A 23,264-nucleotide genomic window follows, 5' to 3' on the forward strand; every position below is an offset into this window, starting at 1 on the left:
GTAAGAGAGTATAACATTCTCCAATGGATAGTTACCCTCCCCTCCCTCCCTCCTTTCCTCCCTCCTTCCCTTCCTTCCTTCCTTCCTTCCTTCCTTTCTTCCTTTGTTCCTTCCTTCCTTCCTTCCTTCCTTCCTTCCTTCCTTCCTTCCTTCCTTCCTTCCTTCCTTCCTTCCTTCTTTCTCCTTATCTCTTTCTTTTTACTTGTCTTTTCTCTTTCTTTTTTCTCGTTCCTTCCTTCCTTCTTTCTTTTTTCTCCATCCTTCCTTCCTTCTTTTCTCTTTCTTTCTTTCTTTTTTCTTTCTTTTCTCTCTGTCTCTCTCCGTCTATCTCTGTCTCTCTGTCTCTGTCTTTCTCTGTCTCTGTCTGTCTCTGTGTCTCTGTGTCTGTGTCTGTGTCTGTCTGTCTGTCTGTCTGTCTCTTTCTCTTCTCTATATTTTGAAGTTCTGGAGTTTGAACCCAGGGCTTAACATTTGCAAGGCAGATGCACCATTACTTAAGCCAAGTCTCCAATCCTATTTTCTATTTTCTGTAGTTATTTTTAGGCTAGTGTCTCACTTTTTATACTAACTTATCTGGATTGCAGTCCTCCTATTTTATTTTTCCTGCCATTATTTGGATAACAGCCACATGTCACCATTAACAATTTTTGTGTCCAGATAGAAACTTGTGAACATTTTTGCTCTGGGTGACACATCAACATGACACTCCTTTTCTTAGCCTTGCAAGTAGTTAGGGATGAAAAACATGTCATCATGCCCAGCTATTGGTTGAGATGGGATCTTGCCAGATTTTTGTCTGGGTTATTGTCCAACCACTATTCTCTGAATTTCTGCCTTTTTCATAGCTAGGATTACAGGCATCCACTGATAGTTCCTTCCAAATAGCATAATTCCTTGATCAAATTAACTCTAACCTTAAAATTCAACATGAAACAAACAGACGATTGTTCCCAGAGTAACCGTCTCTCCGCCATCCACCACCTGCTTTAACTTTGGCCTGGAAATCATAAGAATCCATTAACTAATTCATTTTCTAACTATATTCCTTATATAATCAGAGATACATTTTTAGCATTGTGCTCTTTTCATCTCTGTCACTATCGTTTGTGTGACAAAATAAAAATAGACTTATAGACCACGCAATAAAATTAACAGTTAAATGGCAAGAGAATTATGAGCTACTTCTCCCTCCAAGTCATTTTCTTTAGAACCCATAGAGAAAGCACAACATGCATAAAATCTATAGAGGTGTAAAATGAAGATACTGAGATTCTGAGAGCCTTCCGCAGAAGCTGAGTATTGCACAGCAGTTTTCCATTATCTGACTGTTCCTGTCTTAACGGCAAAATTGTATACAGCCATGGCTTTCCAAAGGCAATCTTCAAGCCTTGGTTGATCCTAGGAGCTGATCCAATGAGGAATAGTGAATGGCTCTGGAGACTTGAGAGTGAATTTTGATTCCTTCCCTAGCTGTAAGTGTGGACTGAGGTTAGTTACTTAATCTTTTTGGGTTTTAGTAATGGCATCAATAAAACACACACAAACACACATAAACACACACATACCCCACACACACACATGTGCACACACACATACAGCATTTTCCCTTGGGGTATTACAACTTAATTGGTAAGCAGTTGTGAAGTGCTTACACATAGTATAAGTTCAGAAAATGATGACCATGCAGCTACTAAACTGTGCCAACAATCTATTCTTTAAACTGTAGTTAGGTACTACATGGGGCAACTAATTGGTTAAAATAAATTTTTGTGTGTATATTGGTCCTAGGGCATGAACTCAGCATGTAGGTACTGTCTGGATATTTTTGCTCAAGGCTAGCATTCTGCCACTTGAGCCAAGCTCCACCTCTGGCTTCCCTTTCAGGTGATTAATTGGAGATAAGTCTCACAGATTTTTCTGCCTGCACTAACTTTGATCTGATTCTCAGATTTCAACCTCCTGAGTTGCTAAGATGATAGGAATGAGCCATTGGTGACAAGCCAAAAAGGAAAAAAAAAAGAATTCAAACATTTATGCTCACTATTAGATCATTATTTTCTCAATCAAGGAAGCAGGGAGTGCATTTATCTTCTATCACTCAGGACTTTTGGCAGAACTAGTTGAGGAATAGAATAACCATGAATAAATCCAGTATTGTATATCTATGAACTTTATATCTGCGACCCATGACCCTTACACAATTGTATATGCAAATTGACTGTCTTCCTTTAGCTCTCTAGGGTCACTGATTTTTAATTTTTCCAAATGAAACTGCACTAGAATGCCTTTCTACAAGGCCTATGAAGGTCATGTGCTCACCACAAGATTTTTGAGAGCACTAATGATGGATATAGTCTCCAGGTTTCCTTGTATCTTCCTGCTTTTCTCACACTGTTTTACTTACCTCTTTTGTCTACTCACTGCCCTGCTTTACCTTCTAGAAAAGACTGGACCTTTCCCCCTTTCATTTTGCTATCCTCAGGTCTCAGTCTCCTGTGTGATACAGATAGAAGAGACATTTACAGCTTTCTCCAACTTTTTAAGATGAAGAAATTGAATCTCAGGCTGAGTGATTCTCTCAGATCCCTCTGATAGGTTCTGCTTTCAGAGCCAGACTTATTTCTGTCTTTCTCCCACTGCACTGCACAGGCCATTGGTTCTCCAAGGGTGGTAAAGACTAGCTGGATCTGAATTTCCTAGATTAGGACAACTCTCTACAAAAGATAGATTCCAGGCTCTAGCCTGATTCTCACAATCAAATATCCGTCTCAGCACAATAATATGCCACTTTGAAAAGCCCACTCTAGAACAAAACAGGGGCTCAAATTCTATGAAAGAGAAGAGAGGAGGGTGGTGAAAGAGAAAGGGAGAAAGAGAAACAGAGAGACACAGAGAAGAAACAGAGACAGAAAGAGAAGGAGTGAAAGAGACAGTGAAAAAGAGATACTGATTGAGACATACAGAAAGACATTTATGCTCACTATCAAAGGTTCAGTACCTTATGATAATATTTTCAATTGAGTCTGTACTGCAGGTCAAGCATGGTAAACAGATTATTCTAGTTAATATTCACTAAACCCTTAGGATATAACCCTCATTTTATGGATGAGGAAATTAAAGTTTAGTATGTCCAAACACACACACACACACACACACACACACACACACACACACACACACACACACACACACACACCCTCACGCACATACAGACACAAAACTGGGATTCAATTCCAGATAATTCATTTTCAGTGGCTATGCTCTACTGCCTCTGACATAACAAAAAATAAGTGAACTAACTATACCACATAAGCAGCGGTTTTATTGAAAATAACAACTAAGCCAAGGTAAGAAAATTAAGAGCAAATCCTATTGCATTGTTGGTGGGAGTGCTCAACCACTTTGGAAAGCAGTATAAAGGTTCCTCAAAAGACTCCACATAGAGCTCCCCTATGACGTAGCAATCCCACTTTTGGGCATTTACCCAAACAATCATAAACAAGGGTGTACTAAAGCTACCAGCACTACTATGTTTATCACAGCATTATTTACCATAGCTAAGATATGGAACCAGATCAATGCCCCTCAGTAGATGAATGGATCAAGAAAATGTGATACACACACACACACACACACACATACACACACAATGGAATTCTATAACTCCACCAGAAAGAATGACATCATCCCATTTGTTAGGAAATGGAAAGACTTGGAAAAAATATATTAAGTGAAGTAAACCAGGCCCAAAGAAACATAGGTCCCATGCTTTCCCTTATTTGCAATAACTAGTATATGTCTAGGACAAGCACAAAAGGTCAAAAGCTATGTACATATGACCATATAAGATGATGTTAAATGAACCCCAAGACAGGGACACAAGTGATTTTTTTCTTTCTTGCTATTGTTTTTAATGTACCAGGTGATTTTTTTTCCTTTGGTAGGTTCCTCCCCCACAATATAACCTCAGTTTGCACTGTATTTGATGTTGGTGCCCTGCATCTTGTATATACACTTCTCTAACTTCGGGAGGGGAAGGGAAAAAACAAAATGCTTAAATATGGATACAGGTTGACCCATTGTAACAATGAGATATACAAGATACTATGTTGAAAATGAACTTTACAACTTCAGTGGTGGTGGGGGTAGTTGGGGAGGTGGGAAGGAAAGGAAGGTAGGGGAAAAACAAAGGAGGAGGCAACAATGCTTGATAGGAAATGTACTCATTACCTTACTCATGTAACTATAACCCTTCTGTACAGTATTTTTACAATGAAAACATTTTGGGGAAAAAAAGAAAATAAAGAGGAGAAAAAGCAATAAGAAAGTCAGAACCACCTTTGAGACAGGCATTGTTTCCTTCTAAGTTTTAGCAGATAACCCCTCTGTATGTCATTTGATTTGAATCAGTTCAATGTTTATCTCTAACTTCTCTTTGGCCACCAATAATAAGCTTTCAGTGGGCACTCATACTAATTAACAAAAGCTTAGGCTTCTTTGGACATATGAAAAAATTAAGATAGCACCTAATTATAGATGGTGGAAAATAAGGCCACTGTCAATAGTACCTTGACAAGCTAACAAATTAAACATTTTCATCAATCAGTGGGGATTCTAGCAGTAGCTAGTTAGACAAGACTATATACATACGCTCATTCGAAGAAAAAAAAGGCTTCTCTATTACAAACTGTTCAGTTAAAAACTCCTACCATTTTCTTCTAGATAAATTTCTGAGATTTCTGATCTATGTTCCCTAGATGTCTTGGAGTTTGACAATTATTCTTACCTATATTTAAATATTATACAATAATTAACAAAATACAACTGAAGCACTTTACCTGAAGCAATGTTTTATACATTTAATGGCTCAAGAGTATCTGCTGACTTTGGTAAGCAGTTTCTTTTTCTAGAAAGAATTTTTGACTACTGGAGTTATCTTCTGAGTCTGAACTCAAGTTCAATGTCCCTAGTAATATTTTTATGGATATTAATGCATTAATCTGTGCTCTTTAGATATCAAAGAATGTTGTCCACAATAATGTTTCATACTGAACACACTGACATTTTTGTTAACCTTCTAGTATTTATACTAAACCAATAAATACAATACAATATTATTCGCAACGCACTAAGCACACTTGCCTATCACATAGTACTACCAGGAAATGTTTCTCTCCTTCCTTCCTTTGAAAACTTAGGACATTCTCTACAGGAAATATCATTTTACTTATCTTCTGGCACTCTGTTCTCAGCATATCTTTTGTTTCAAAATAGGAGGTGAAACAGGAAATAAAAACTTAAGGAGGACATATTTTTTGTAATTCCCATTAGGTACAAGAATGTGAACTATTTTGTGTTTGTTCTTTGGGTAAAGTTGGCTATGACCCTTGGAGTTAAGTGAATTATGAAGAAAAACATTACCATTTTCATTCTCTCATGCTTTAAAACTGAAACCCAGGCTCCCTGAGAACTGTGGTGCAAAAATCTCAGAAAGCAGACTCTGTTGACAGATAACTATTTGAGGTGGTTTATATGATTGGACATAAATAGAACTTTCTACTGGTGTGCCAAAAATGGGCTGCAAATGATTGACTGGAAATAATTCTTGGTTCTGTTTTGCAAGTGTCTGGTTTTGCTTCAGATGTTGTTTCTTTTCCGAGTACTGCTCTAGTGTTGTTTGCTTTATTGTTTCCCTCTATGTTGTTTTCTAACTGGTATACAAGGTAAGATGAACACCACAGTCAAAATGGCACCCTGCTGCTGAAACTGACATCAAACACTTTTGGGGGTCCTCAGCAAACAGCCTCGCTTTGTTCTGTGTTTAATGTCTAAGGTGGAATCTGCTGAGGGACCTGCCATTTTATACAGCTTTCTAATCTTCCTCTTTATTAGCTGTCTGGGCACATCACCGTACTGACTGCTTGGTTTAAATCTTGTTCACTCTCCAATATAAAAAGACAAGAGAATGTCCCTGAAGATATAAACTTGGTCTCTTGTTCTATAGACAGTTATTTTTTCCCAGTGTAATTTTCTATGAAACAACAACAAAACTATTTTTATATTCCAGCAGAAAAAGATACTATCTTTCTACATAAGTAAATATTTTGCATTACAATTGTCCAGATGTACAGGATGCCCAAGAAGCTTTCTTTGTTTAATGAGAAATCCTTTTCATACATTGCTTTAAAAGCCATTCACTATACTGCGTATTTTCATTCACTTACTTATTCTATTCATTCAGATCACATGTATGAGGTTCCTACTACAAACTCAATTCTATGAGATAGGTCCTGTAATACTAAAAAGATTTGGGTGGCTTTATTTGAGGGACAGTAGAAGAGATAAAAATCACAAAGACAAATTATAGCACTCAAGCACTTTGATAGAAATGTGAAGGAAATCAGTCTTGAAACACAAAATGTTTCTGCCCAAATGTTTTCACACAAGAGCATTCAGATGGCTTCATAGAGGGTAAGGAAATACCTAAATTGGCCAAATGACAGTGTGTGTTAGAGAGGAGACAGGGAACCATTGTAGACAGAAGATGGCGTGTATCATGGTTAGAAAAAAGGGAGCATAGTAGGAAAAGATCAGGAAAACAGGTTGGAAATGTCACCTGGATCTAATTGGGCATTGAAACGGTAGTTCATGGTGTTAAAAGTGCAGACTGGATTGCCTAAGTATTGAGTGTCCAAGTGAATTACAATCAAAAGCCAAGAGCTGACTCTGAGTGACAGAGGCAGCTCCTATCTTCAAAAAGGCTACGTAGCAAAACACCAGAAGGCAAAGGTGCCCCATCTGACAAAAGATCTTAGGGCCACATGCTGTCTTGGAAAGGGGCTCCTACAGGCCAGAAGAAGGGAGGCTGGCAGAGGAAGCCTGTGAGAAGGAGGTGAGCAGCCGAAGGACCTGGGAGAAAGCAAAACAGGAGACAGGGCAAAGATGTCAACTACATAGGGAACAAAGTGAGTTGGGGTGGGTGTTTGTATCTATTTGGAGGTTTACCATGACTTTTTTTTTTTTTTTGAATGAATGAAAGACTAAGGACAAGAGTTTGGAGATACAAAGGATATTCCCACTTGGGAATCATTTTCCTTTTTTCCCAGCGTTTCTTCTTAAGCAAATTGCATTTCTTTGGGGAGATGTGTGTGTGCAGAAGGAGGGAAAAGAAGAGTGCTACAGGGCACAGGATGTATGCAGGCTGCAAGTGGTGATGCAAGGACACTCTCCACTGTAAGATGGGGCCCTGGCTCGTCTGGCATGTGAGCAACAGTACTTTTCAAATGAGATGTTAGAACTTCATTCTCACTACCTTTTGGGTTCGTGAACTTTTTGCATGGTGTTAAGTCAAGACGTTAGCTCAAATTGTTCTAACTTTTCTGATTCTTTCCTGAGGGGTTAAAGTAACTGGGAACCTGTTTCTCTTTCTTGTGTCTGTGGCTAACATGTTGATAACTATCACATATTTTTCTGGTGGTCTTTTCTCTGGAGGAGAGGGGGACATAGCATCATGAAGAAAGGACTTGGGGCACTCCATGCATTATCTACTAAGTGCTTGCCTTATCTCTGTGTTTCACCCTGCTATAAGATCCTCAGCCTATAGTAGAAGTGCCCTACCATAGAGAACTCAACAGTTAGCTGGGCTGTAAAACAGCCTTGTTTCTCTTTATATTGAACTATGTGTATTTCCTTGAATCTTTTGGTTCACTTAGAATTGTATACCAAATTTATTTCTTTCCCATAAAATTCTTTGAAATAGTTGGTGAGAGCTAACACATTTCTTAGCTCTTTCAAGAAGGAAATAAAAATGGTTGTTGGAAGACTCACTGCATTATGTTAGCTGTTAATACAGAATCATTCACCTGCATTAGCTCCTCTATAGAGAAAAGCAAAATGAATCTCAGTAAGCACACAAACCAGTTTAATAAAAAATAATGTGGAAGTGCTTTTCCTAAATAAGTGGTAAATTTAAACCTAGGGTAAATTACAATCTCCATAGTAGATGCATCTAAATATAGCTTTATTTTTATTAAGTTAATATGCTTTAATAAGGTAATATATTTTAAATGCAGACAATACCATAATACTGAAATAGCAATATACTAATAAGAAAAACATGAAATAATAACTTGCTTCCTTCTTCTTACTATGGCTTCAGTAATGGTCTCAGTGTGTCCTGAAGATTCATGGTCTGCAGGGTACTGTTGTTGGGGGTGGAGCCTAGTGAGAGGCACTTAGGTCTTTGGGAATGTACCACAGAAGAAGATGTGGGATACCAGCCTCTTTCTCTTTCTGTTTTGGAATGTAAGCTATACACACAGTGTATTCCATATGCCACTTCAACAAAGGCTCACATAAATGGAATTTAGGACTTGAAATCTCTAAGAAGAGTCAGATAAATCAGTTTTATCTTTATGCTAGCTCCCTTAGATATTTATTACAATGATGAAGTATTCAATAACAAAACTCTAATCAGCCCCACTCTTACTTCTTGTGACTGTTTATTTTGATAATAATCTGTATTAATTGGATGTACACAAAAATGCTTTTTCTTTGTCCGTCTTTCCCTCTCCTCCTCTAACTCCTTTCCTCCTTTTCCTTTTTTTCTTTTCCTTCTTCAGTGTTTTCTTCAAAATACATTTCTCAAACAGAACATAAAGGTTTAGCTACTCAAATTATTCCTTTGGGGCTGGGAAGTTGGCTCAGTGGTAGAGTGCTTGCCTCATATGCATGAGGCCCTGGGTTCAATTCCTCAGCACCACATAAGCAGAAAAAAGATGGAAGTGGTGCTGTGGCTCAAGTGGTAGGGCACCAGCCTTGAGCTGAAGAGCTGAGGGACAGTGTCCAGGTCCAGAGTTCAGGCCCCACAACCGACAAAAAAAAGAAAAATTCCTTCAACACAATTGTATACAGAGAAATATATATTACAACTTTAGTGAAACCAATACCATGAATATTAACAAATGAATGGCATAATATCCTATAAATCTGTTTCCATTTTTATGCTTCTTGGAGTTAATTGATCTGTTTCATGCTGGTGTGAAATCTGTGATTTTGCTAGTGCTTCACTCCCATATTCTCCTATAAAACTAAAAATCTTCTCTTACTATGTGTGGATGCATTAATTGTGCACTCAGGTTGAACTTGTACAGTTTTGTTTAAGATGCTCTTTCTGGAGCCTTTTACTGTACTTTTACTATAGTTAGTCAGCTTTACTAGTGTTATCTAAGGGACTCTGCATAAACTGATACCCAGAATCCCTTTCTATAGAGATCTAGAAAACTTTTTTCTCTTTTTCTATATTGGTGACCTATTTCTTGTGCCTTTTACTTGTCTTTCTTAGTGAAGCTTAATGAATTTTCAGAGCTTTGCTTTATTGATTTCTAATTTTCAGGGTTGATTGATACTGAGAGGTTATAATCTATCTTGGTTTTAGACCTGTAGAGATAACTCACCCTTCCTTCCTTCCTTCCTTCCTTCCTTCCTTCCTTCCTTCCTTCCTTCCTTCCTTCCTTCCTTCCTTCCTTCCTTCCTGCCTTCCTGCCTTCCTGCCTTCCTGCCTTCCTGCCTTCCTGCCTTCCTGCCTTCCTGCCTTCCCTGTTTGTCTTGTTTTAATTCTTCTTAGTGGTATTGGAGTTTAAGTGCAAGGTTTTGCAATTGTTAGGTAGACACACCCTAACATTTAGCTCACACCCTCAGGTCTTTTCACTCTTTTTTTTTTCATGGGTTTTCCCCAGGCTGCCTAGACTGTAATGCTGCTATTATAGCAGCATTATGCCTCTGACATAGCTGGATGACAAGTGTGAACTACAATGCCTGATTTGGTTGTTCAGATGGAGGTCTTGCTAACTTTTTGCTCAGGCTTCACTCAAACCATCGCTGCCTCCCACTGGGTTACAGGTATGAGCCACTGAGTCTGATCCTTACTGGAATTTAAAAATGTTATTTTCAATGTTCTAAGAGCCAGTTTTCAGAGCTGTGTGTGTTATGGGTCTCTCTAATATTAAATATATCATTATTTGGTTATAAATTTTTGTAAACATTTGAAAGTGCCCTATTTTGTACTGGAGTGTCTTGTCTGTTCCCACAACTAAGCCTGCCATTTTCAATACCAGTGAATCTTGAGTTGAATTATTAAGAGGGTAAATATCTCTCCCCTTGACCATGTGGTACTTAGTGATTACCTGGCTTCCTGTGATGGGAGATATTTGGGGATAGAATTGGTCCATTTATGCACAACCGTCTGCATTTTTTCTATTTTCAGTTATTTATTTAACTTCAACTTTCACAGCAAATTTCTGGGCCTTTCCAGATTCAGCAGTTTACACAAGTTGTTTTTCAGTGTCAACCTTCTGCTTTCCTAAGATGATTACCCTTTATTAGTCTACTTCCCACTTTTTAATTATGCTTGCCATTTTTTACTTGTTTTGCTGCCTCTTCTGATTATTTTTTTGGTCAGTTACTCCTTCTATATCCTCTATTCTCATTTTTTTTTGGATTTTGGCAGAAAGTAGAGATAAAACCTAAACCATGCTTAACTAGAAATGAACTCATTGTCTTAACCACATGCTTACTGCCTGTGACCACCTTCTCTAGAATTTTTGTCTTGAGACTTTCACATTCTCATCTCTATCTATAGAATATACATGCTTGAGAAAAGACTTGAAATTTCAGTCCACTTGCATTCCACAATCTGCTTTGTCTGTTTTTAATCTCTTCCTTTATTGTGAGAAAACTTGGAGAATGTGTCAAGATAAAATCAGAGATAGAAGATTTGGGAATGTTGCTCAGTGGTAGAGCGATGTAATTCTCAGCAATGAAAATCAAGCTTTAGGCAGAGAGACTGGAGGGAAAGGGAAAAATAGGTGGAGAAAGGGAAGGAAGGCAGAAGGAAACAGAGAGAGAGAGAGAGAGAGTAAAAATGTCAAGAATTAAGGCTTGTAGGCAGTTATTTAAAGCATCTCTGGGTGTTGATAATTCAAAAGTTAGAGAAAAAGATCTATGAAAGAGTTGCTCTGAGTTGTCTTTGAAACAGTCAAGCAAATACTGAGATTTCTCTTTAATTAATAATTGCATAACACATACTTCCTTGAATGACATTCTGTATATTTTCAGTGTAAAAATGGATTATTCATGGCCTTCTAAATTTGCAGTGCCCAAATCTAAGCACTACACTGCCAGTATAAAAATATTAAATAGCTCTGACATAGAAATAAAGTCACCACATCTTCTTTTCAAATGCATGGGAAGGACCAAGGAAATTAGATTTAGAATGTGCAATAAAAAGGAAATTAGTTTTCTTACTAGCTTTTCTTGTATATTTAAATATTGATTAAATTTTTTACAATGTTTGTTCTTTCAAACTTTTCCTCTATCAAAACAAACACTCCATTTTCAATAGGCATTCTCTATGCTGTTTTGATATCTAGTAGTTCTATGACCAATTGTGACACCCATGTAATCCCAGACAAACGATGTATTTCTTTTTTTTTTTTTTCTTTTTGCTTATGTGGTGCTGAGGAATTGAACCCAGGGCCTCAGGCATGCAAAGCAAGCGATCTACCACTGAGCCACCTTCCCAGCCCACGATGTATTTCTTGAATATTGCTGGGGATTAATCCTACAGCATCATCATGCCAGGCAAGTGCTCTACCCCTGAGCTATAAACTTATCGCAAAAGACATTTTTGTGAAAGATTCCTTTTGACCACCTCCTTTTCTCACATGTTCTAAAATATACATGCAGGAAAAGATCAAACCCAACCCATTCTAGTCACTTTTTGCTTCCTGATCACCTACCCCTCCCATCTTCTAAGTGCATGTCAAAAGACTTTACTGAAAGGCAGATATGCATGTTCTTGATACAATTTAGAATCAAAATGATCAGTATTTACTAGAACCTTATAAATATGGTAAAACTGTATATGAAAATCTCTAGCTTCTGGTGACATACAAGAGTTGGGGAAATAATTTTGAGAAATGCTTATAAATAGAGGAGACAATTCTAGGCCACAGGATGGAAATGAATGGAGTATTTCAGAAACAATTTCCATTTCAACTCATCTGGCTCTTCCATAGTAAGGAGGGAGCTGAGCAATGTGATCTGGTGCCTACATAGTCAATATTTACTCCATGACTTAGAATTATTTGCTTTGCTTCTGAAAGCCTGGGTCTTGCTATTTGATTAAAACACATAAATAAATAAAAAGATGAAACTGAATAATAGTTGAAGTATTTTGGTATTTAAAAATCTGAGCTTAACTTTCATGAATGTAGCCCAGATATAACTAAGATATCAATGCGATTTACGTGTGGATAAATGTACAAATGACCAAGGAATACTGTACAAATAGACTGAGTATCATTGGCAGCTTCAAACTTGAGACCTCTTCAAATATTAAACTATTTCCTGAAGGTGGGTTAGGGGTTATCTAAAATATTTTTCTCCTTTGAAATTCCCCATAAGGGCATTGCACTTTCAAGGATCTGAGAGAAGTTTTACTATTTATCTATGAAGTTCAGTGTGGAGGTCACAGTTCCATTTCAGCACACTGATGTTTCAGATCTTTATCAACAAAATCCACTGTGTCTTAGTCCATTGGGCTGCTAAAAGAAATATTACCAACTTGATAGTTTATAAAAATGGATATGAGCCAGGTATGGCAGTTCATGTTTGTAATTACAGCTCTTATGAAACCAAGGTAGAAGAATAGTGAATTTGAGGTCAGTCTGGGCTACAAAGTAAGACAGTATCTTAAAGAAATCAAAGCAAAGGAAGGAATGGAAGGAAAGGAAAATAAAAGAAAAAGAGGAGAGGGGAGAGGAGAGAAGAAGGGAGAGAGGGAAAGGGAAGGGAAGGGAGAGAAGAGGAGAGGAAGGGAGGGGAGAGGGAAATGGAAAAGAAAAGAAGGAAAATGGAGGGAAAAGCAGGAAGAAGGAAAGGGAAGGAATGGATAAGAAAGGGAAGGGAAGATAAAGGAAAGGAGGAAGGGAAGGAAGGGAAGATAAAGGAAAGGAGGAGGAAGGGAAGGAAAGGAAGGGAAGGAGGAATCAGATGTTTCTGGAGTTATAGAGCCTGGGAAGCCCAATATCCTTGTCCAGGCTGATGATATATGGTAAGGGCCTATGTTTTGTTAATGGTATCTTCTGTGTCCTCACTGGTGGGAGACACAGGAGGCTCTCTGGGGCTCTTTTTCAAATCCTATTCATCAGGGGTTCTACCCTTGTGATTATTAATCTCTTCCCCAAGTCTATATCTCCTCTTATTAGCTTGGAGATCAAGACTTTACTATATGAATTTGAAGGCACAAACATCCAGACCCAAGCACCTTGTCACTGTAGAGCTAACTCAACTTTATCTAGGTGTGTTTATATGTAAACTTAGTTCTGACTTTTCTATCTCAATTTCTAGTTAAATAACTTTTAGTACCATGTCACTGTATTTCAGTTATCATATACTTAGGAAGTGCTGTTTTAAGTTAAAGGTATCATTTTTCTCCATTATCAGGAAGGATTCTGTCTCCACAGAAATTCCAGCTTGATGTGTTTATAGAATATATGATAATAAGCACTGGAATGAAATCTTATGTCTTTCCCATTGGCAAGCCTCTGTTCCCCCAGGCTCTCCATCAATGGACCCTTGAGTACCTCTTGTCTCATTCAGGTGAGCTGAATAGTGTGGGATCTTTTCACCCAAGCACCTTGCTTTTTAGGCTCCTCTCCAGCTCCAGCACAGAGGTTCATGGCCTTTATACATCTGTATATGAGGTTCAGTATATGAGGTCTTCAATCATTCTCCACCCATAGATCCTTGCTTTTCTAACCCACATTGGTAGACAAGGCCAATACCAGCACACAAAACCCTACAGACCTAGCTAAGAGGAATTGACCTTCAATGTTATTTTTTTATCTATCACTCTCCTACTCTATCCATTGATTTCATATCCTATTACATTTAATGCAAGAATGACTCCCAATCTCTACTGCAGGTCACTTTTCTCCTATCAATCTTCAGCCTCCTTTTCATTTGTCAGTCTTCACATCACCAAAGATGAAGGACATTCTGTCCACAAAAGCCATCACAGGTCAGGCCAGTTTCTACCTAAGCACGATCTGAGAGATGACACTTTTCAGAGAGCCCAGATCTCACTAAGCAAAGCCAAAAGCACCTTTGTCTATGTACAAAGGCACCATGCTAAGGATGCCTGAGTGACAAGGCTCACTTAGGTAGAGTCTAGAGGCACGTACAGAACAGTAGCCCTGGCCCTTATCCTTGACCCTTCTCCCAAACTAAGATAAGAAAATGGCTAGTTTATTCAAGAATGTTAGCTGAAGAGTTAATATTCAGCTGGGGGTTAGTTTTCCACCAAAATGATGTTTGCTTTGTGTTAGAAAAGAATTTTATTTCATCATTGGTAACATACAAATGTTACTGTTTTTCCTACCAACTCTAGATGGATAATAAAAACTGCCAGAGAGATGAACTATGGGCCTTTGGCCTGTGAGATAAATGCCCCATGGATTCCTGATTTGATCCCTGAGATTGTCTTTGTGTTTGTATTTCTTTCTCATACCATGCTGCCGTCCCCCTTCTAGGTACCTGTTCACCTAACAGAGCTGGGCATAGAAGGTGCTAACTTCTGTTCCTTCCAGTTCATCCTTCTTTGCTACTAACTTACTTCTCCTCTTACTAAGTAGATCACTTATTTCTCTCACTTTGGTGAGAATGATCAAAATCTTACAATTACAAGGTGAGGTGTTTGGGCATGGTGATGCACACTTCTAATCTTAGGTAGGTAAGAGGAGTAGAAGGCAGGATGATCTTGAGTGGAAGCCAGTCCTGGCAAAGTTAGATCTACCTGATTTCAAAAAGAAAATGCAGCCAGACACTGGCTCATGCCTGTCATCCTAGCTACTCAGGAAGCTGAGATCTGAGAATAGTGGTTCAAGGCCAGCATAGGCTGGAAGGTCCATGAGATTCTTATCTCCAATTAACTACCCAAAACCCAGAAGTAGCACTGTGGCTCAAGTGGCAGAGCCCCAGGTACAAGCCCCATGACCAACAACAATAAAAGAAAGAAAGAAAGAAAGAAAGAAAGAAAGAAAGAAAGAAAGAAAGAAAGAAAGAAAGAAAGAAAGAAAGAAAGACCAAAAGAAAGAAAGACCAAAAGAAAGAAAGACCAAAAGAAAGAAAAAAGAAAGACCAATAGAAAGAAAAAAGAAAGAGAAAAAAAAGAAAATGCAAATCAACAAGCATGGTTCAAGTGCTTTTTTGTTGTTGTTGCCAAGAATGTATGAGGCTTTGGATTGATTCCCCAGCATTGCAAAACAAAATGAGGCACATAGAATTTGTCCTAATTTGATGGGCACTATCTGATGATTTACATTTCACATGGAACTAAATTTTGAGGTATAATGAATACATTTCTGTTGGTGAAATATTCAAGATGATTGCTTCAAGGGTTCTGGGAAAAGGGAAGTACTGTCTGACCTCAGCAATAAACGCTAATGGTAAACAAAATATAACAAAGCAATATTCACTGCATTCTTACAGCAGGACAAAGAGACTTGTAAATATATCACATCATTTATTTCCTAACAATCTTATAAAAGCCTAAGTATTTTTATTTCTTTCACTTTTCATCTGTGGGAATCAGATTCATTCAAAGCTAATAAGCTGGCCTAAGACATGCAGATCGGATTCAAATCCAGACAACTTTTAGACTACTACTTACTCTCTTCCCATATTACAACTAAATATATTGATAGCTGAGGTGACTTAGACTATTTTAGATCAGATTACATTAGATAGGCTGACAGATATGGGAGTCCCTTCTCAATTATGACAGTTATGTTTCTGGAAATGCCTCTGATAGTAAAATTTTCTGTTGAGGATTTCAAGACTTTATTTAAAAAACATGTGCATAGAATCAGGTCAGTAATGAAATTAAGAAAGCCTTTATAAGTATATGAATGTTCATTAAATAAAAAATTAATCCCCTAAATTAAAACAATCTATTTACCCATTATAAATTACTTTAATGAATACTCTCATATTAATTCCTATTTAACACCGCTGCATAGTGGAAAACTTTCAGTGTCTGCCTCCTGTGAATGCTGCTCTGTCTACTACTGCTCTAATATATATACATATATCTATGTACATATATACATATATGTATATACTTTATTATATATAATATATTACATATATATGTAGTTATATATGTAATTATTTTAAAAAATATCTTTAAGTAGGGCACAGAGGTTTTCATTTATGACCTGACTGGCCAATGTCTGTCTTATTATAAAATTTCGAATAATAGCACACCTGTTTTGTGTTCAAAAAGATCTTAAAATTACTTATAATGTATAAGGAAAAACATTAAAATTTTGAGGGTTAACTGGTATTACAGATTATTATAGTACCCAATGCATGTGTGTACACACACACACACACACACACACACACACACACACACACACACCACAGCAATGAAGATATCACATCGTCTATTATTACATGACTAAAGATGTAGCCATTACCTTTGCACCACACTGATGGTTTTGAATTACTTTGGAGTAGATATATCTGAGCATAACCAACTAAGCAGTTTTGGGAAAACTGCCTATTAGTCAGATATGATGAGTATTTTAATAATAGTAGAAGATATATTTTTACTAAGAAGTACTGGAGGGAGAGATTGTCAATATAATGATGCTCAGACAGATCATGAATAGAAGGAAATCAGATGTCAAGTTCTTGTACACACAATGTACATAATAAATACTCTGAAAAAGTATATGGAAATGGTGGATAGTTGGAATGAAGAACATACAGATGGAATGAGGAAAAAATATTGACTATTCCAACTGTATAATTTTGCCAAGGATTGAATCCGCTGTTATAGTTGGTTATTATATTTCATTCTTTAAAATCTGTGTTGTATTTTTCTATGCAAGAGTAAGGAAAATAAAATATAATGTCCTCTAATAGCTATCTGGGGAAAGCTAAGATTTTTGTTTTATTTATTTATTATTATTTTGGGGGGGTGGTCATGGGGCATGAGCTCAGGGCCTGGGCTCTGTTCCTGAGCTTTTCTGTGCAAGGCTAGCACTGTATCATTTTGAGTCACAGCTCTACTTTGTAAGAGTCTTATGGACTTTCCTGCCTGGTGCTGGTTTTAAAGCACAATCCTTGGAACTCAGTTTCCTGAGTAGCTAGAATTACAAACATGAGCCACTGGCATTCAGCGAAGCTATGATTTCTTTCTCTCTTTTTTCTCTCTGGTACTTTCACATTCTGTTTCATATTAACATACACCATATTAAGATATCATAAAAAAGTACCAACCTTGAAAGCTGCATTCTGTTTTTCTTACTTCATCTAGAAAAACAGGGGAAAAAAAGAAATTTAAGTAAAAGCCAATTACTGCAATCTACGTGGTGATAGGGGATATTTTCCTCTCTGTAAAAAGCAAAACAAAACAAAACCATTTAATCATTTTGTTTTGGATAAAGGGAATAACTACATTCAACTGTCAATAAACATCTTGCTGAATTTTTCCCCACAAACTTGTTTAAAAGTATTTGGTGATTATTATATTTTCTGATAGTTTGTCTTTTTGCAACTACTTTGTGGCACAGCAATTAGGAAGTATAGTGAGTAGGAAAACAGAATGAATACTTAATAGAAGTGATAAAATTAAGCTACGTAAAAGAAATAAAAAGCATACAGGCAGCAGTTAGTTAACTCATGGTAGGGGCCTGTCACAAGATTTTTCTATAAATTTCAGGCAAGAGTATTTTTAAGAGGTATTATCATTAGTGTCAGGTTCTGTGTTTCTCTTTGTGAATGCTGATGAGGTGCAGTCTTTTACATTTCTCTCCTTTTACCTCCTAATAATCTGGTCTCCCTTATGGACCAAGTGATTATTGTGCTGTTTACAATAACTGTTCGACATTCCTTATGGAAATTGTAATTATGATGCTGAATATTCAAACTGCAAGCCACTTTTCTCAGGGAAATTGTAATTATGATAATGCAGTATTTACTCAACCAATGTTTTCCAGTCATTGTTCTCTTTGAGGAATGAGAAGGTGAGAGGAGAAGATTGAAATAAAATATCCTTTAGGGAACCTCTGGTATGTATTGAGAAAAAGAATGATAATAATAGCTGCTATATTCAATGTGACTGGCAGAATGCCAACAGCCTTTCATGTATATGACATACACAAATGTTTCATAGAGGTATATGTTTATTACTTAGGGTTCCCATTTAATTTGTACAACAACCTCATAAGTCTTAAAACATATAAAGTATAAAGAACATGTAAAAAGAAATACAAACATTGTACTATTTCATAATGAAAACATCAAACACAAAGTCTAAGACCAACTACTAAAACATATTAATTAGGTAGGCCTTAGGATAGTTTCCAGAATCATTGCCTCAAACACTTCTCCTCTCCCTTCCCCTCCCCTCCCCTCCTTTCCCCTCTTCTCTTCCTCTCTCTTCCACTTCCTTCTATATGATATCTTTTCTCTCCTTTCCTCTCTCTCCTTCCCTCCCATCTTTTTCCCTTCCCTCTCTTCTCCTCTTCTCATCTCCTCTCTCCCTTCTCCTCATCTTCTTTGGCCTCCCCTCCCCTTCTTTTCTTTTTCCTATGTTTTCCTTCCCTTTCTCTTTCTTTCCTTCCTTTCCCTCCCTCTCTCCCTCTTTCCCTCCCTCTCTCCCTCTTTCCCTCCTTCCTTTCTTCCTTCCTTCCTTTCTCCTTCCCTCCCTCCTTCCCTCCCTCTTTCCTTCCCTCCCTCCTTCCCTCCCTCCTTCCTTCCTTCCTCTTTCTTTCTTTCTTTCTTTCTTTCTTTCTTTCTTTCTTTCTTTCTTTCTTTCTTTCTTTTTTCTTTTACTGTGTCCTTGGAGATTGTTTTCAGGCCTTATATATTCTAATAACTCATAACTTTTAACTACAAAATATTAAGTTTATGAAGTATTAAATATGACAAAAATATGTATATATAATATATTCCTTAGTTATATATACATATATGTTATATATGCATATATTCCTTAATAATTTCTCAGATCATAGTATTGAACAAGGCCTCTCAGATACACAAGGCAAACTCTGATTTGGAATTTGTTTGGAGTCCAGTCAAAATGAATCACTGCGCTTCAGGCAAAACAAGTTTAGTGTTATAATCAGTAACATGGCCAGTTGGTTTCTGAAAGGGACAGTGCTGGAAATGAGGCTTTTCACTGTTCCCTGTAGCTGTCAAGCTGGATTGTACTTCTCCAAGTGAGTGAAATCATATGTGAGGGACCAACATGGAACAGACAGGTGCGACTAAGAAATGGAGAGGAGGTTGTTCAAAGGCTAGAGAAAAAAGTGTGTGTGTATGTGTGTGTGTGTGCCCGTATGTGCCTGTATGTATGTGCGCATGCATATGTGAGCATATGCCAGCGACACTCCTTGAAGAGAATCAGAAATATAATAGAGGAGATAAAAAGAATAACTTTCAGAAGTTCTCAAGCTGAGGAAAGGGTAAGCATTTACTAATATTTCCCCCCTTTTGATAGGAAGTAGTTAAGTTAGAGCAGCAAGTAGGGAATGGGGAGGAGGGTTTTGGACAGTTTAGTGATGGCTTGTGTTTGCTCATGAAACATGCCACAAAGTCAATAAAGTTGCTGGCTAAGGAGGAGGGGATCCCACAATGACAGCCAGAGATCCCTATTAGAGGCGGGGTTGTGCTTGCCACTACCATTCCTCTTCAAGGTTCCCGCAAGAAAGGCCCTCCCAGGACTCTGAGAACTCAGATGGGATAAACTTACGAAGCAAGGAGAACCAAGTAGATTTTTTTTGTCAAGGTGATGCACAGAGGGGATGCAGTTACATAAGTAAGGTAATAAGTACATTTCTTGTCAAACTTCTTACCCCCTCCCTCATTTTTCTCCTACTTTCCTCCCCCCACTTCTCCACTCCCCGCTGTGATTAGGCATTTGTGGCCCATTTCTTGAGCTTCCTGAGGTAATATTGGCTGCTGGTCGCTCACAGCTGAATCCTCTGTGAATGTCCCTCCTTTGACCAGAAAAAGCCCATTCCACAGGCAGCTCGTGCCTCACCATTGATGCATATGAAGGAACAAACACCACGTCTGATTTCTTTGATTTGCCACATGTATACATATACTGACCCAAGTACATATTGCAGTAAATTTCCTGCATGAATACCTTTTCTCACAGTTTGTTTTAACTGAGATTTATCCAAAGCAAGATTACAAAATTCAGAAGACAGGGATGTGGGAGTTCAACACAGATATCGTTTGTTAGAAAGCCCATACCCTTTCCATTTTATTTTCCTGCATCACATTAAGAAACATTTTAAGGGGGTGGGAATGTCGCTTAGTGGTAGAGTGCTTGCCTAGCATGCATGAAGCCCTGGGTTCCATTCCTTAGTACCACATAAACAGAAGGAAAAAAAAAAAGCCAGAAGTGGTGATGTGGCTCAAGTGGTAGAGTGTTAGCCTTGAGCAAAGGAAGCTCAGGAACAGCATCCAGGCCCTGAGTTCAAGCCCCAGGACTGGAAAAAAAAGGAAAAAAAGGAAAAATGTTAATTAATTTCATCACATTTTCATCTATGCAGTAGATTTAAGCAATGAAGGTATACTTAAGCCTGTCAATACGAAGACATTATGCAGTATTATGCAATATCAGCATTTATACCACTATTGGATTTTTACCTAGTAGAGTTAATATCTAGACATTTACTGAGATAAATTAGTAAATAAATATATATATATACACAAACTAATTTTTATATTTTATTTAAATATATGTATGGATATGTATGTGATATACCCATCACATATTTATGTAATATACATGTTTTATATCCCTTTTGATATCTCTATGTCTATTTATTTATCTATCATATAATTCAAGACTAATTTTCTTAAAATCCTGAATTATGTTAGCCTATATTCAAAGAACAATATGATACCTTTACTCTGGTAATTTGCTAGAGGAAAAATTTAAGAGTTCCCTTTTCCATAAAATTTTGAAGATTAGTTATGCAACAAAGGCTTACATTTTTCTACCATAAATGTAAGAATCTTACCAAGTATGAGATGTAGTCAGAACTATTATGGTGTAGTAAAATATTATTCAAGGTGGCCTTCACAATCACAATGAAGAAGTTACCTAATTCTATGCAATTTGTAGAAGAGGTGGTTAGGATTTTTAAACAGTGAACAAGGCTTTGCCAGCAATTCTCAATTTCTTTGTTTCAGTCACCAACTCTCCATTCTAGATTAGATCCTCATGCTTTTCTATTTAAATACCTGTGGTCTCGCTCTTTATTTGTGTTATCCTATCCCCATACTGCATGCAGGGCTTCAATATAAAAATATATTTTATTCATTAAACAAAGAAAATCTCTCAGAAAAAAAATAAGTCAGGAAAATGTCATGACATCTAACTGGCACAGAATGAGAAAATAGGCCGGGTGCCAGTGGCTGATGCCTGTAATCCCAGCTACTCAGGAGGCTGAGATCTGAGGATCAGGGTTCAAAGCCAGCCTGGGAAGGAAAGTCCATGAGACCCTTTAAAAAAGAATTAGTTTTTTTTATTGTAAAGATATTATACAGAGGGGTTATAGTTACATGAGTAAGGTAATGAATGAATACATTTCCTTTGAGCATTGTTACTTCCTCCTTTGTTTTTCCCTTACCATTCTTTCCCTCCTACCCTCCCAAGTTGTAAAGTTCATTTTCAACATAGTGTCCTGTACATCTCATTGTTAAAATGGGTCAACCTGTATCCTTATTTCAGCATTTCTTGAGACTGTTATCTCCAATAAACCACTCAGAAAACCAGAGGTGGCGCTGTGGCTCAAGTGGAAGAGCCCTAGCCTTGAGCTGAAGAGCTGAGGGACAGTGCCCAGGCCCAGAGTTCAAGCCCTACGACTGACAAAAAAAAAAAAAAAAGAAAGAAAGAAAAAGAAAATAGTTGCTACTTCTATGGAAGTATCTATTAGCTTTAGTTTTGTCTCTTGTATTAGTGGACAAAGGACTTTTTCACCATTTGAATATAAGTGAATGTGTTAGAAAAACTTTCATCTATCAGAGGGGCCTGTGAGGTTTCAACCTCTGGTAATAGCAGAGAAGCTTTTCCCTAGACAGTGCATTCCGTGTCCTAGTGAGTTACCTATCCCCTTCTACTGCAGCTTGTTGGTAGAGAACTTTCTGCTGAAAAGAATACCATGTTTGGCACTGCAGCTCACTCCTCAGTAAGCTGTGAGCCAAGGACTTTTACTAGATCACTGTCTCCTGAAGGACCAATCAGTAAGGCTGTAGAATGGTATCATATTGGCTTTGTAAATTATTCTAGATTCTTCATTACTGTCAAGCAGAGTCATGAACTATTAAACCTACACATTTTAGAAGCATGGGAATGGTGATTTACATCAATTCATTCATCACTGTAACAGGGGTTGTGGGAGATACCAAGATGTACATGACTTCCTCAAATGGAGCTCATTTAGATTTAAGCCAGTACGTATGACCCCACAAAGATGGGGCTGCAGGTCCCAGAGTTAATATTCTGATTCAAGGAAGATAGACATTCTATGCTCAAGAAACCCAGAACTGACAGCAACAGCTGTCAGTACAGACTGTACATTTAACACTATAATGCTATATTACAAAAAGTAGACCAACATAAAAGATTAGGGTTAATTTTGTAACACAAAGGTCTCCCCAGGACAGACTTTGCAGCAAATAAAATGTTGGAATATTTCATTTTGATATGTTTTATGTTGTTGGTGGTGGTGGTTGTGACTCAAAGCCTTGGCACTGTCCCTAAACTCTTAGGCTCAAGGCTATTACCCTACCACTTTGTGCCACAATTCCACTTCTAGTTTTCTAGTGGTTAATTGGACATAAGAATCTCAAGGAGTTTCCTTCCCAGTTTGATTTTGCACTAAGATCCTCAGATCTCAGCCTCTTGTATATCTAGTGTTATAGATATACACCAGCATCCGGCTCGATATGCTTTTAAAAGAATATTAAAATTAATTTTCAGTGAAAAAACAGAGAGTGGTTGGGACATTACAACACTTTTCATGCTTCCCCCATCCATACTGGGGCTGAAATTTAGGGCCTAGGCACTGTCGCATAGCCTCTTTTTGCTTAAGATGAGCACTCTATCACTTGAGCCACAGTGCCACTTCCAGCTTTTTCTGAATTGTTTTTAGAGCTCTGAGTCT

The 23,264-nt window shown here is 37.6% G+C and overlaps 1 protein-coding gene across 5 annotated transcripts in view; it reads right to left on the reverse strand.

Moving 5' to 3' along the window:
- Lingo2 (leucine rich repeat and Ig domain containing 2) overlaps positions 1 to 23,264 on the reverse strand; it is a 1,109,212-nt gene that overhangs the window by 377,072 nt on the left and 708,876 nt on the right. For 4 of the 5 annotated variants that reach the window (XM_070008424.1, XM_070008452.1, XM_070008443.1 and 1 more), the window contains one exon: positions 17,353 to 17,385. The exons of the other annotated variant lie outside the window; for it this stretch is intronic. The gene's annotated coding sequence lies outside the window, so the exon portion shown is untranslated. The remainder of the gene's footprint in view (positions 1 to 17,352; positions 17,386 to 23,264) is intronic. 5 annotated transcript variants of the gene reach the window in all.

Source organism: Dipodomys merriami, unplaced genomic scaffold, assembly GCF_024711535.1.
Source record: "Dipodomys merriami isolate MVZ:Mamm:240054 unplaced genomic scaffold, mDipMer1.0.p SCAF_11, whole genome shotgun sequence".
NCBI classification, from domain to species: Eukaryota; Metazoa; Chordata; class Mammalia; order Rodentia; family Heteromyidae; genus Dipodomys; species Dipodomys merriami.